Genomic DNA, 16416 nt, shown 5'->3' with positions numbered 1-16416 from the left:
ATCTAACCTACTCATCATCCTGCCCTCTTCTCTCCTAATGACACTCCAGTTTGATCTTAACCATTTATTTATTCTTTTACCCTTGCTTAGAGACTCTATGGCTGGCTCCAGGACAGGATCCTTGACTCTGTACAGTCAAACATGGGTAGACTGAGAATGCTCTTCTCCATCTATTTGAATAATTGCTCCCCAGCTGGAGAAACTGGGATGATTAGGTGATGGCCTTGTTGGAGGAGGTGTGTCCTGGGAGTGGGGGATGGGGTGTGAGCTTCCTATTCTATTCCCAGACTGTTCTCTCCCCCCTCCCCCTCCGCTCCCCCCTCTTCCTCTTCACCCCCCCCCCACCTTTCCTACTTGCTGATCAAGATTGCTCTCAGCTGTCCATGCCAGCTTTTTTTTTTTCTTTGCTTTTGCTTTGCCATCACTTTCAGAAATTTAAAACTCAAAATAAGTACTTTCTTGTATAAGTTGCCTGGGCCACAGTGTTTTGTCACAGCTATAGAAAGACTCATACAAAGTGACACAGGAAAGGATTGCCTTAACTGGGGGCATCCCTTACTGGATTTGTATAGGTTCTCTAGAGGAAAAGCCATTGTCTGCTACGCTCTCAGGAGGAGAGCCTAGGATCGCTGCTATTTGCAGCAGGAGAGGTGAAGCTCACCCTCACCAGAACATCAATCAGGAATTATTTTAGTTAAGCCATTTGAGTTGAAGTTCAGCTTCCCCTTAGATTCTCTCAGCATTCAGTTTTTGATTCAGTTCTTAACCCACCTTGATCACAGAAAAAGAAAACCTAGGAAATTGCATTCATGGGCTGCCAGAGCAATTAGCACAGCTAATGTGAAGTTTGCTTCAAGAGCTAGGTAGACACAGAGGCGAGACACTGCACTGGCAGTGGGCATATTGTCTTTGCTATGTACTGCAGACAGAGTCACAGCAGAGCACACGAGGTGGACCACATATCTCCTCTCTGGTCTCAGCTGCCGTGTGTAGTTTTGTCTCCACCCTGCTCCATGTTTCCAACAAGGGCTTTACCTATGCTTGTTGAAGAATCAATCCCTACAGACACAGTCATACTCAGATAGAACCACCTGCTCTTCCTTCTGGCACTGTCTAGATTTCACTTTGATGTTAGGAGACAGCAATCACTTTTAGAGTTCTGTTTCCTCTTTCTTTTTAGATTTGATCTTCCCATTTCCCTGGTGCATGTTTGTACATGAATTCACGTGTGTGTGTGTGTGTCTACATGTGGTGTGTGTTTGTGTGTGTGTGTACTGCATGTATGTGTATATGTGTGTGTTTATGTGTATAGTGCATTTGTGTGTGTGTGTGTAGCATGCACCTGTGTGTGTGTGTGTGTGTACACTTTACTTTCCCTTTCTTTTCTTTTGGTCAAAGCCTCCAGATTTCCATTTGGGATGCTACCTCCCAAATTCCAGGTCCTGGATTTTGGGTTGGGTCTGCAAATGGTTTCAGAGATGGGCACCTCACAGTGTCAGTATAACCTCTCATCCAGGACTTAATGGAAACTGAGCAGCAAGTCTCCAGTGAATGACAGTGGGGAGCACACTGTAGTGGATAAAATCATCTGGGTATTTTCAACAAAATGAGCACACAAAACATCTGGCTGGCCCTGTCTCATCATCAGTGTCTGTGCTGACATATGAGTACCAGGTGGGGTGTAAACAGAGAAACAGCCTCAAATGGAGACACCAGCAATGAGGAGACCTCTGCTGTAAGTATTGCTTTTATTTGCTTTCAGATTTTGAGCTTGTTTGCCATTTTCTCAAGTAAAATCTGTCTAGTGTTGTCAGAGAGTGATATGTACACTCTTTTATTCTCATCTCAGATACAAAGATAAATATTTGGAGGGGGGGTCTTGTGCTGGGAAGTACATCACAACATTAAGGTCATCAATCTAATGTCTCCCGTTTTTTATAGACTGAACCCAGCTTAACAACTATTTGGGGTTTGACCACTTTGGAGAGATTCCATCTGGCATGTAAATGAGTTTTTAACTTTCTTCTTGCTTCTATTTGCTCCTGAGTCAGGAACTTTCATTACAGGAAGGTACTGGCTAATCTCTTTCCTTCTCTATAGTAGAGCTATTGGACTGAGAGCTTTGCTTCTCTGATTGAGATTGCTGGTCTTCCTGGAAAGGTTGCCATCAAATGCAAAGCCTGGGTGCCTGCTTTGCTTTTACTACAGTATAGGGCATAAACCAAGCAATTATAGGAATAGCCTGCATTTAGTCTGTACCTTCCCATATCCAAACATTGTCTGGTTAAAAAACTCCGTATGGAATTGTACAAATCAAGTACAGAAAAGCTTCCATCACTATCAGTTTCTATCACACAGTTTTAGATGTGCATACACACACACACACACACACACACACACACACACACACAAACTGTTTGATGATATAATTTACTTACAGAAAAAAAAATCTAGAAAGGACTGCATGAAAGAATTTGAGATACTGGTCCCTCCAGTGCCAGCTAAAACTGGACAAAAGGAAAATTAAATGTTAATGAAGTTGAGGCAGACATCTAAGTCTGTAGAGGTTATCCCCCTAACCATGAACAGAAAATGGATAATATTTTATGTGTCATGGCCTTTAAAATCATTTTTTGTAGTATTTCAGTCTGATTTTTTTAAAGCTAAAAAAGAATATAAATTTGAGTGCTCTCTTACCAAGGCATCATAATATCTTATGAGTCAGAAAAATAATACTATCAAGATTTGCCTCTGATAGCTCAATAACTTGTGCAAAAGCAGGAAGCAGTTCTGACGTAGTACCCACATACATGTCTCCTGGTTCCTATAAAGTTTTTGGTGCCACAAATCATTTGAATTAGCATAATGACTTTAATGTAGCAGTTCCCTATTATCACCCAAGGCAGTCCTAATTTACCCTGATCTGTGCTGTGCTCATTTCTATCTCAGTTCATTAGATGTTTAGTATTTAAAATTAAATTTACAAAAATCAAATGCTCACTAGCAAGTTCCATCTGGAAGTGAAACAACAAATGTGTGGTTAACACAGTCTTCTGGCATATAAGTCTCCATTGCTGTGATAGCCAACTATGCAGCTAAGGGCCTCTCAGCAATGCGGAATTAGTAGTAGCAAGGTCAGATAAAGTAAAAGGCCATCCTGCTCCAGGCAAGACCCGCCCTGCCCCCTCAGATCGTGCAGACTAGCTTTCCTAAGGCACATCATAAAAGTAATTCACTGACAACTCACCTTACCAGGGGTCACTGGGAGCCTCAAGTTTTCTGGAATTTACTTTTAAGAGGCATGATTAAGTGGGGACTACTATTGGCCCCAAAGTATTTATGCTGAGAACAAATGTCTGTCAGAATTCAATTCTTTGTGTGTGGTGGTTCCCGACTTAAAAAGATGTGTGCCCTGACGAGAAGCACATATTCTATTCGCCAAATTAAATCTTAGAATGAATATTGGTTAATTGATTTATTGGAGTTAAAAAAAAAAAGACACTGCAGAAACCCCAACAGACAACACTGCCTAATAAGAAAGAGAATGCCCTGGCTAAGTTCATTATAGTCTTTTTAACTTTTCTGTACCGATTTCCACCCCCTGCCCCCAACACACACTAGGGAAAATGCATTCATGTGCTTTCAAAGGAAAATAAAGATGCTGTTTAAGCTAAGCCAAGAAAGTCAACTTAAAAAAAAATATATATATATATATATATATATATATATTTGCAAGAAAAGCTATTTTGTGACTGAAACAAGTCTCTTTAGTTTCTAAAAATAATTTAAATATGAAAAATTTGGTTTAATATTAGGCAAAGAAGGATTTTGTGCATTAAAAACCTGTTTAGAGTTAAACTATATATGCATGGGATAAAATTAAAACAGATTACTTGGCTCTGTGTGTGGGATAGAGTGCTAATCTATACAGGACATGGAAATGAAGCTAGTACTTTCAATTGCACAGCACACATCTCTGTAATAACAGGGGACGAGGCATACAATTTCAAGGAACACCCACAATGAAAATTATTCTTTCCAAACAGAGAATTGTTTTGGAATAAGTTAGGTCAATTGGCACCAAGGGAATTCTCTCAAAGCAATGCCGAGCACAGAAACACTTAAGTGTGCAAGCAAAGTCAGAAAGGCCCGCCCCCTTCCCATTCAGCTTTTCACTTACTCGGTCCACAGCCTATTAACTTCTGTAGACTCAGAAGCAGGTAGAAAATGGGACAGCTCTTGGCTAGCTTAACAACCAGCTTGAGAAGATGAGTTGTTACTGAAGGTTATTTGTTCAAATGCCAATAACGAGGGGGTCTAATGAGGATATTTGGAAATATTCTACTCATGATGTTTCATAAATAATTGAATTATTGAGCAATTTTAAAAGTTAGAAATTCCACACAACAGCTTGTTTGCATCTTCCTTATGAGAAATCTATATTTTTGGATTTTACTATCATTTAATCTTCAGGGTATCTGGGTTTGGGCCCCCTTTCTGTCTATAGCTATACCAGAGGAACACAGTCCTGGGTATCTTGATCAGTTTTAGATGGTAGCATTTTTATGAATTAGCATTTACAAATGGTATATACTATGCTCCCTTTTTCCCCCATGATTACTATTTCCCTGTGATTTATAGCCTCTCACTGGATCCATTAAACACGTTAGGTTTCTGCAGCACTAAGTATCAAAATTTGCTCCTTAAAAGTCTTAGGAAGGAAGTAGAAATTCAGGAAATACCATGTGTAAAATGCTTAATACAGAAAATATCTGACTATTTCTCCAAATACTAACCCACTAAATGGAGGAACTGACAAGAGGCATAGCTATTATTGACTTCGTGATGCAGGTGAGGAATCAAAACAAGAAGGGAAAGCTGGAGGACCCGTGGGTGTAAACCACTAAGCGGAGCTGGAAGGAGATAGAAGCTGGCATTTGACCCCACAGCCAGTGTTCACTTACACCTTCCCTTGTCTGCTCCGAGCATGACTGCTATTGATCTTGGCGTGATCGTGATTTTCTTTCTTAAGATCAGCTCAGATTAAATCATTCTTATATCCAAAACTCTGCAATAAGTCTCCCTTCCTCTGGGTAAAAAGCCAAAGATTTTCACAGAACCTGCAAGACCTAGTGCCATCGAAGGTGTACTTCCCACACCAATGACCCATAGTAGCTTGGCTCCACAGACTTCTTTGCCCTGCGTCCCACTTTAGTTCTACATGACTGCAAGCTGTCCCTCCCCCTCCCCCAGCTGCAAGCCGCCATACCCCTCCACCCCCGCCCCCAGCACACTAAACACTGCCCATGGAAAGGTCATTGAGTGCCTTCAGCTTCAAATCCAGGTTTGGACAATTTGGACAATCACCGTGTTGCTATCCTGAACATTTAAGACAGGACCCTGTTGTTATCTGAAACCTGAAGCCTCAGAAGGAGCTGAGGTACTGTGGCTTTGAAAATGAGCCCCCACAAGGCTGACCACACAGAAAGGTGGTGTGTGTTATCTGTCAGCGTGTAAGGTGCCCAGTGAGCACCGCCTTAGGGATTTCTGGCTCATTAAATCAGAAGAAAGCAAAGGCCACTTTCTCCCAGCCCAGGCAATACAGAGTCACATAGAACACGTCTCTTGACCAAAACTCTCTTATAACATGTGTGGCTTTCTTCTTTCCAGGCTTTTAGAGCCAGCAAACATCTATGGTGTCACATTGGCCGCTGACTGGCCAGTGAGCTTCAGGTGCCTACTTGTCTCTGCCTTCTTGGCACTGGGATTTACAGGCTCGAGTCACCATGCTCGCTACCAACTGGCTTTTCCATGTGGGTTCTGGTGATCAAATTCAGATCCTTTGCTTGTTTGGCAAGCACTTCACCAACTGAGCCATCTACTTAGTAGAAGTTTTAATAATTGTTCCCAAGGAAAGACACATAGCTTGGAAACTTTTTTTCCCTATTTATCTGCTATTTTGCTCAGAAACCACACACACACACACACACACACACACACACACACACACACACACACTTAATCAAAGCCAAGAATCAGAAAACAAGAGAGGCTGCCTGGTAGGTTGCAATTAAGGAAGTATCCCAACTATTAGGTAAAGTCTGTCACTGGAGCTTGAGGTCAGCCCCAGGGGGATGGGTATAAATGCATTACTAACATCCTGGGGTGATCTGACCTTTCAAGTTCCTAGAGATGTAAAAGAGAAGCTGTAATCGTGACTCAGGCAGGAGGAGAGAATGGACTGAATCTAGCCCAGGACAGTCGTTGATAACTTATGACAGATGTTTGGTGACCTGTGCGCGCCTGAGGGTTGGAAGAGAAGTGGGCTCAAGTTCTGTCTAACTTTTCCTGAACAGGTGTGTTCACACTCATGAACAAAAGATGTTAGCTTCCCCCTGCATCCCCCATTTCTCTCAGGAAGTCTAGCATTTAATGGGAATGAAATTTGGGTACCTTTTTAATCCTCTGAAGAGCAGCATTTCGTGTTTTTTCCCCAACCACGAGCATCTTGCATTCATACTGTGTGCATAGCCCCCACCCCCCACCTCAGTCATTGTTCTAGTGGCTTCAAACTGCTGGCTTGGGGCTGTTTGTGGAGCAGATGTGCGCCCCCCCCAATCTAGAAATAGCCCAAGGACAGATGTCTCTGATTTAGGTTTGTGATCCTGTTTGGATCAAAGGTTCTTTAGGCTAAGAGGGAGGTTAAAAAAACAGTTTATTAGAATTAAAAAGTGAAAAAAAAAGCAAATAATTTAGCTAGTTTTTAAGAAAAAGACAACATTATCTACAGGTGAGTATCTGAAAGGAATGCTTGTTTCTCAGGAATTCAGTAGTCATATAGAAAACTGTATGAGCCTTTAGACACAGCTTTATTTCTGTGGTGGCTTCAGCTGCCTATATTCAATTCTATAATCCAATTAAATAATTTCAATTGCTAGCAGTAAAAGCATTAGCACAGATCAAATTCACATAAATAAATTTGTATTTATTTATCAAATAATGCTCAGCCATTTGTTCCCTTAAATTACTTTTAATTTTTTTTTCTGTGATTGAAGTTTAGGACTAGAAACTCATTAAGAGAACAGGTTAGGCTGCTGATGAAACTGTTTGTAGCCCAGGCAGAGGAAAATGAAAATTTGCTAGATAGGAGGATTTAAATTTTAATTCCTTTTTGGTGGTAGTTTTCAGCACAACTGTGACCAGATGTGCTGCTGTCCTTTGGCCACAAAGTCACCTGGGGATGAAAAAATGACATGGTTCAGAAAAGTTTTTCTCAACCCTTCTTCATGGCTATAACTATAAAACATTCCCACAAACAGGTGCCTGAACTCTTAAAGTTCATTTTGTCAGAAAACGGTAAAGATGACTTTTAATTTCTAACCAATAATCTGGGGTTTAAAAAAAATCACTTCAGATACATCACCACATCTGAGGATTTCAATATTAGACAGTTGGATATAATTGCAGATTTTACAGGCTTTAGAAGAGCTAAATACTAATTGATAGAGTGTTGATAATTACATTACAACATTACTATAGTAACTGGAAAAATATTTTGTAAAATGTCTGGTATATATAATAAATTCATTGACAGAATGCACACACACACATACACACACACACATGCACACACATACATACACACATACACACACACGCACCTGAGAGAAAAAGAGAGAGAACTGTGAAAAACCGCATGCTATAGATGTAAACTCAGAAGTTGATCGTAGGAACATGAAAACTAATCAGAGTGCAGGTTTGTTTGTAGAAGGTGAGGCTGTCCTTCAGCACATGGAGAGAAAATGAGGGGAACAGCAGATCCTACGGTCAAGGTCTGAGAGGGAGGTAGCTAAGGCCAATCCTTTGATAGATTCTTCCACTGAGCATCCAGTACCTTTCACTACATTTACTGATCTTTGTCCCTATTGCTTGGCCGTAGAACGGTCTTTTAAAGGTTTTATTTATCTACATTTAAAACCAAAAAACAAAAACACCAAAAACCAGTTGAGTGAAGCAGTCACTGTAACATCACATTACAAGTTAATTTTAAGCAACCCTTTCTGATAGTCTAAATCTGTGCTTTGAGCACCATCACCTAGGGTCCAAAGGAGAGGCTACAAAAATGAAGTCTTGTTTTTCTCTCGAGTCACATTTCTCTTTTTCTTTCTAGTTACATGTGGATGACTGTGTCTGTGGGGTATATACACGTGACTGCAGCTGCCCACTGCTCCAAAAGAACACTGCTCTCACACTCCGGGGAGCTGGGGTCCAGACTGTGGTAAGCTGTATAATGTGGGTGCTGAAACTGAACTCAGCTTCTCTCTGAGAGCAGCATGGGTTCTTAGCACTGAGCAATCTCTCCAGGCCACAAGAGTCACAATTAAAACATTTTTTAAAAAGTACACCCCAGGCTTTTTATGTTTTTCAAGGAAAACTCCATGTGTGTTGTGTGTCTGTGTAATTTCGTGTCTGTGAGCTGCCATCTAATTTTGGCACAATGAGAACACCACTGGAAATTTTCTATAAGTATCATTGAGACATGTTTTAAGGGTGAATTGCTTCAAAACCCTGGATCAGAGTTATCAGTGGTCACTAGAGCTCCCAAGTCATGCCAGGGGCTGCCATATTGTAGACCATGACAATAGCTTGGGCTGACAAAGCACTTCAATGTTTTGATGAGATCCTGCACATACAGCATTCCCTGCTACTTACATTCTTTGTTCAACTGGTAAAGGCACTGAATTAAAGAAGGCGTACACAGCCTCCACAAACTACACGCAAGCGATTGGTATGTGGCAGCTGCAAGTGCCGGAAGCCAAATCTAACTGCCTGCCTCTCGGCCCTATGACCTCAGCCCCCAACCACTCCTCTGTGAACCTGCCCCAGTCTCTCCTCTGGAGCAGCACAGCTCGGCAAGGTCAGGAGAGCAGCTCAGGATCACAGTCAGAGCACAGTGTTACACAATGTGCTTCTGAGATCTGGCTCCAGGGCCTGAAGTAGAGGTACCTCACACAGTGGACTTGTGCACCCTACTGTCTTCATCTATGAGATGGGATATTCTAATAGCTTCCCCACAGGGGTCTTATAGGGACAGCAGAGGTAACCTATATAATGTATATAATGACTTAGAGAAAAAGTGCTTTAAGGGAAAGAGTAGGGTATCTTCGTAGACGTTATGGCTTGCTCAAGGATCACAGCGTTTGGCTCTATTGTGTACTTCTATTTGCTGCAAGTGCCGGATCTTAGGTATCCCTCACACATACTCAATATACAAATCCATTGGGTCTCTATAACAGGGAATGCCATGCTACCCTCTACCATTTGCAAGTTTTCAGTGTTGTATTTTCTTGGTGAGGTCATGTGGCCCCTGGGAGGCTAACACCACGTCACAGAAGTGTCTTTCTAGTGGACAGCCTAGAGAACACTGGGGGACCACTCACCAGGACAGATGCCTTCACAGGAGCAATGGGTGTTTCTATCTAGATTTATTGGATTGTCTTCATTTTACACGATTATCCTAAGAGTGACCAGAGTCACAGTCTCTGTTTCCTTTGCCCTTGAAATCCTCAGTGAATATAAAGACATTCAAGGAGGTGGGGCTTTCCTCACCTAACACATAGGAGAAAGCATGTGTTCTCTACTCAACCAGAGAACAAGGAGCAAGCCACTCTAGCTTAAACCAGGACACAAGATAAAAACAATTGATGTATGAAAATGCCCCAGGCTGGCATAAACCCCAGTGTGTTTCTACTCAGTACAAAGATCCTATCAACAGCATAGGCGATCCTTATCTTCCACCATTTTTCTGCCTTGTATCCCAAGCCAGTTGGCCCATGAGCTCACAGGGGCTATCCTGTCTGCACTTCTCATTTCCCTACACGGATGCTTTCCGATGCTTTACACTGGGGCTCCAGGACTTGAACTCAGGTTTTTATGTTTGCATGACAAGTGCTTTATCCACTGAGATATCTCCCAGGGTTTAATACAGCATCGTAGATCATTTTGTGCAGGACAAAGTTTCAAAGTGTGAGACTTCTCAGTGTGTCATGCAAGGGCCCACAGAGGCTGATTCTGAGCCATTTTGGATTTCAGATTTTTGGATTTGAGCTGTTCAACTTATTTATACCAAAGGATTTTTTGCTTTATGAAAAAAATATTAGATACTGAATTTAAAATGAGATGAAACACTTTAAATAGAAAATAACATTGTTTCCATAAAGCTCTGAGCATTCTGGCACAAAGCACCCGCAGTACTGACTAAGGAAAAGACAGCGCCTTAGTGGAAACCAACACCCAACCCACTGAATAACAACTGTCACTTAACGTGGCAACACTTTGTTTTTAGTTCAACTGACTGGTTTTGGACCAGATTTCTAAAGAAATTAAAAATTAAAAAAAGAAGGTTTGTGTTTGGTGGAAGTTTGAATCTGGGGAAAGACAATGTCTACCATTTATCATAAGAATAGAAAACATGTTTATTTCTACACAATAGCAAGTCTTTTTTCAGTTTGGCTCAGCTTAATAACTTATAAGCAGTAATTTTATATGTGAAAAACTTTCAGAACGAAGCCAGGTGTGTTGATTATCATCTGCAATCCTGACTCTTGGAAGGCTGATGCAGGAAGGGCACAAGCATGAGACTAGCCTGGGTTATCTTAAAAATGTATAAATAATGATAAATTCTTTAAATGATGCACAGTATCCAAACCCTTTCCACAGTGGTGATGGCCCTATTGTAATGGTTTACAAATATAATTTGCTGCTTTCTTTCAACTGGATGTTTGCTTTCTCTCCAACTAGAGCATGGGCACTACCTGCCTTTTGGAGGAAGCACTTTACACATGGTAAGTCACTCTTGCCTCCTATCATGCAAACAACAACACAGCGACATTTCAGGGACTGCCATAAGATTGTAACTTAATGACAGAAAACACGCAAGTTTCAGAAAGCTAGAACATAACCCAGTGGTCTGCCAGTGAACTCTTGGAACTCAATAAACCCGAAATGCTGGTTATTCTGCCTGTGAATTACAAGTCAGGAGCTGTCCAGGCAGGGCTGGCCTCCGAACACCCTCTATCCTCCTCCACATGTTCCTGGGACTGCCTTGCACTAGGGCTGGGTCTCTCAAGAGCCCTGCCTCAATGGGCTCAGTCACCCGGACAATCAGCAGCTTTCACCCTTATGTCCTCTCCTCCCCCGATAAAAGGACTGCTTTAAAAAACATCTTTTGAAGGGAGGATCCAAGTAGACAGAGAGGGACCTGGGTCCAGTGACACTTGCTCCAATGACAGACAAGCTCTGATGCAGGCAGCAAGCTGGGGCCTGAGGCTGTGACCCTCTGTCTATTGACTGCTCAGGAGAACCAAATGCTGAGTGATGCCTGCCAGGTCCCTGCAGGGGTCAGGTGCAGGCTGGCTGCTGCTTCCTTCTGCACATTTGCAAGGCCATGGCTGACTTCTGGATCCTCAGTGGTGTAAGCTGCTTTGGTGAGATTATGTTAGAGTACCTCTGGGGTCCAGGTCCTTTGCAAGTAGGATTTACAGAGACAACAGCAAATTACAGGAACACTGATGATAGCAAATTGCCAACTAGCCAAGCATCAGATTCCAACATGGAGCTTGATGTCAGGCCAGTGGGATGGTTTAGTGGATTGTTTGCTGCCAAGCTTGATAGGTGACCTGAGCCTAATCTTCAAGATCCATGTGGTAAAAGGAAAGAACTGACTTCCACAAGTTGTCCTTTCACCTTCACATGTGTGTGCATCCATACATACACACACACATACTACAAATGAACACATTCATGCATACATACACACACTACAAATGAACACATGCATGCATACATACACATACATTACAAATGAACACATGCATGCATACATACACATACACTACAAATGAACACATGCATGCATACATACACAAACACACTACAAATGAACACATGCATGCATACATACACACACACACTACAAATGAACATATGCATATAAACATACACACACTACAAATGCACACATGCATGCACACACACACTACAAATGAACACATGCATGCATACATACACACACACACTACAAATGCACACATGCATGCATACATACACACACTACAAATACACACATGCACGCATACATACACACACTACAAATGCACACATGCATGCATACACACACACACTACAAGTGCACACATGCATGCATACACACACTACAAATGCACACATGCATACACACACTACAAGTGCACACATGCATGCACACACACACACACAAACTACAAATGCACACATGCATGCACACACACACACACACTACAAGTGCACACACATGGGCACAAAGGATAAGAAATAGTATTTTTCAAAAACTCCATGTCAAGTAGTTTACACTACCACAGTTAACTCCTCTCCTTGTTCTCACTGGAGTGCATGTCTAACAAAAGACGCAGGTGAAGGACTGGTGCTCAGCCGCTTCCTCTCAATCATGGAGGACACAGCACCTGGGTGTGCACCAGGCAGGGACTATGAGTCTTGTCCTTTGTGAAACTGACCAACCATTAAATATTGTGAGAATGCATTCTGCTTGAGTCCGACCCTACCCACTCTGATTTAGGTTGCAACTTTGAAAGCTCCCAGGTCTGGTCTGTAAAAGTGAGCGTCCATCCTGGAGAAGGGCTGGTCTGTTATCTCTGAGGAATTCAGACAGGGGAGTTGCTTCTTGGACTTCAGAAGCTCCAATTCAAATTTGAAAGAAGCCCACTTTAAATATTCCACAGACCAAGTATCTAAAGATCTTCTGGACTCAGGGAGCACAATCTCGTGCCCATTGCCCATGGGACCAACAGTGACAGCATGTGTGCAACAGCCATACACAGTGTCTGCTCCTCAGTCTGACCCATGAGCTGTTCTTCAGTGTCAGCACTAGTGATGGACTTGTAAATTGTGCTTCAGACTGACTCTTCCATTGTAATTTCCAGGCTCATTTCCCATAGCAAATGTTCTTTAACTTAGGTTTTGTATGTTAATAGATCACTGTTGTCATGTGAACTGGACATAGTATCCCCCAGGATACTATGATCTCTCATATTTTAGGCAACATACTCTGGCTGTCAGCGAAGCTTCTGCCTCACAAGCGTGCACAATCCCGGCACAGTGACACACATCTGTAACCTTAGTGCTGGGTGATCAGAGACAGGTGGATTCTCAGAATTCTTTTGCCAGCAAGTCTAGCCAATCAGTGATCCCTGTTCTCAATGAGAGATCTTGTTCCAAAAAACAACATGGAAAGTGATAAAGAAAGATATCCACCATCCACGGCTAGCTTCTGGATATGCATACACATATACATACATATGTACCAGCATGAACATGTAAACACACTTACATATCACACACATACACACACACACACACACACACACACACACACACACACACACTCACAAGGACCAGTAGAGAAAGCTGTCCCTATGCTTCTCAGTTATTGGCTGGCTGTACATGACATTGCCTACAGTTACAAGGTCCAGTAGAATTTAAGATCAACTGGGTTTAACTTGCTTTTATTATGGGCCAGAAGTCACTATCCAATCTTAATTGACAATTAGAAGAGAGAACATTCCAGAATCCTTGTAACCATCCCTAGCTCTCAGAAAGTCTTGTAATCAGAGATTCTTCTTTATGTCTGCCTTAATTTACTCCCACAGGCCATTAATTGGTGTCATGTGGCTGAGATCTCCATGGAAGTTTCTATAACTTTCATCTAATTAGGCACGTGGAGGCTGGGTTTAGAATGTATTATTAATTTTGTGGACTGTATGTTGTAGTTAAATGACTTTACACCACCACTTAAGATTTTAAAACTGAAAGAACAGAAAAGAAGACGTATGTAAAATGGCTAATTGAAAAGTCTTACTTACATCATTTATGCAAAATAGTTGTAGACAACCAGAACATCCACACACAAGCTCGTTAAACATTCCTAGTATCAAAGAAGCCTGGGACATCTCTGGAAAGACAGCTATGAAATGTCTATTTCCTAAGTCTCTGAGAGGCAAATGATCACAGCCAATGCTATAGCTCATGATCCATTCATGAATATGGTGGCATCTGCCCCACCACGCTGTCAATGGCCTGCTGACTCACCAGGATAATGGGTTCTGAAGTTTATGGTGAGCTCCAGAAGCTTTGTGGCTCCTCTGGAAACCCAGATGCCAAACTCAACAAGATTTCTTACAAGATTGATTGTGTTCTGCAAAATTCCTAGAGACTGCCGTTGCAAACTTCCTGCAGACTCCTGGACTGTGAAGTTGCATTACAAAATGTTTCCCTGCCAGAACACAATAGCCCACTGGATCGTTCTTTCAGTATCCCAGTGAACACGTGTAATTGGAAAGAGAAGGACTTCAAAGTAATAGTGAGTTTAAAGGGAGCCATATGTTCTTTAGGCAGTTAAATTGAAGTAGAAATAAGTTGATCACTCTTATTATTTTGTACAGCAAAGTTTCTGGTGTTCTGAGACCTTTCTTACAGCTACTTTTGACCATATGCATCTTTTTAACATCAACATTTTTCTGAAATAGTATTAGAAAGTAATATATCCTTAAATATTTGAAAACATACTTAAGGCAAATTGAGAACATATATTTATACTAATATTCCACTCAGTACCATTCTTTTTATGAATGACTATTAAGAGAAGAATCCTCCAACAGGTTAAGCAAAAGATACAAGAGTGATAAATGACTTTTGTTTACAATGGAGAAACTAGAACGAAGAAGTCATCCTAGATGAATAAGATATGAATGGAACAGTTCAAAGCAAGTATTTAATGAAGTTTACAAAGCTCGTACATACATACACTTACGTGCATGTGTGTGTGCGTGAGCGCTCATGGATGCTTTTGGGTGTGTCTACGTGTGTTTGGTGCTCAGTCACGGCAGCTGGAAAGTGGGTATCAGGAGCTGGCTTTACAGAGGCTTATGAGACAGCTGACCTGAGGAGAACAAAACTTGGGTTCTCTGCAAGAGCAGCACTTGATTTCTAGCCCCTGAGCTATACTCCAGCCCCTGAAAGCAAGTTTTTGAGAAAAGTTTCCAAATCTTAGGGAAGTCCTAAAATATAGTAAATAGAGGAAATTATAGTGTGTGTGTGTGTGTGTGTGTGTGTGTGTGTGTGTGTGTGTGTGTGTGAGTAAGAGAGAGAGAGGGTGGGGAGGAGGGAGGAGGGAGGAAGGGGAAAGGGGGAAGGGGAGGGGGAGGTATTTGTTTTTAATTTCATTTACAGGTTGTTTAGGTGTGGGAAGCTGAGCTGTAGTTTCCTTTGATCAGTGGCACACAGAGGATGGACCTAACACGTTTCTCCGTTGTTCCTTTGCAGGTGCACACGTCACTCGCACAGGAGGAAGCTATACTGTGAGTAACAGACGCACTTGCCGCTCCATCTTTGCTCCATACGGACACCACAGCCAGTTAGCCAGACCAACTTCAGAGACTACACTCATTAGTACTCGATCTTAATTAATTATCTGCTATGAATCTAGTAATGTTTCCTTTAGAGAAAGCGGAAGCCATCAATGTACAAACAATAGATTTACTCAAATAATCTCTCCTGGTGGCCAAGTTCCCTGTCAAAAGCTTTCTTCTTCCCTTCTTCTCTTTCGCGCATGCATGCGTGCCCCACCACCACCACCACCACACACACAAAGGGATATGAATGGCGGCTGGAGAGATGGCTCAGAAGTTAAGAGCAATGGTTGCTTTTCCAGAAGATCCAGGTTCAATTCCTAGTACTCATATGGTGGCTCGCAACCATCTGTAACTCCAGGCCTTCTGGCTTCCATAGACACCAGGCATGTGATGTACGTATATACATGCAGGGAAAACACCCATACACGTAAAATAATAAAAAATTTAAAAAAATAAAAAATTGAAAAATAAGACAAATAGCGACTTGTAGAATCTCATTGTCTAATGCAAATAGGCCTTAAATTTATGGTCTTCCTGAACTGGCCTCTGAAGTGCTGAGATCACAGGGATGCATCAAAGGAGGGATTTAATCCTCCATCCCTTGTACAGAGGATTGGACCAATGGCTTCATACATACCAGGTTAACCCTCTGTACAGAGCTATATCTCCACCCTCAAAGGATATGTGTAGTTTATTATTAGTCTGTGGGTGTGGGCATAGTGTGCTTTGCCCACCTACTGTGTCATTTTGGAGGCAGGGAACAGCTTTCAAGTGCCTATTCTCTACACGGTGGGGTCCAGAGGTCAAACTCAGGTGGTCAGACTTGCATGGAAGCTGAACTGTCTTGCTGGCCCAGTGATTGTGGTTTTGAGTATTGAACCCAGAGCTTCACCTGTACCCTCCTGACTCATTCCATTTATTTAAAAAACAAACAAACAGAAAACCCCATAGG

The 16416-nt window shown here is 42.0% G+C and overlaps 1 protein-coding gene across 2 annotated transcripts in view; it reads right to left on the bottom strand.

Moving 5' to 3' along the window:
* The window catches only part of Hhip (hedgehog interacting protein), a 90466-nt gene that overhangs the window by 59525 nt on the left and 14525 nt on the right, over positions 1 to 16416 (bottom strand). The window lies entirely within an intron of this gene.

The sequence above is a fragment of the Mus caroli genome, unplaced genomic scaffold (assembly GCF_978045245.1).
Source record: "Mus caroli unplaced genomic scaffold, Mus_caroli_1 scaffold_10, whole genome shotgun sequence".
NCBI lineage: Eukaryota > Metazoa > Chordata > Mammalia > Rodentia > Muridae > Mus > Mus caroli.
Note: the sequence above shows the minus strand (reverse complement) of the source record. Positions and strands in the feature narration are given on the sequence as shown.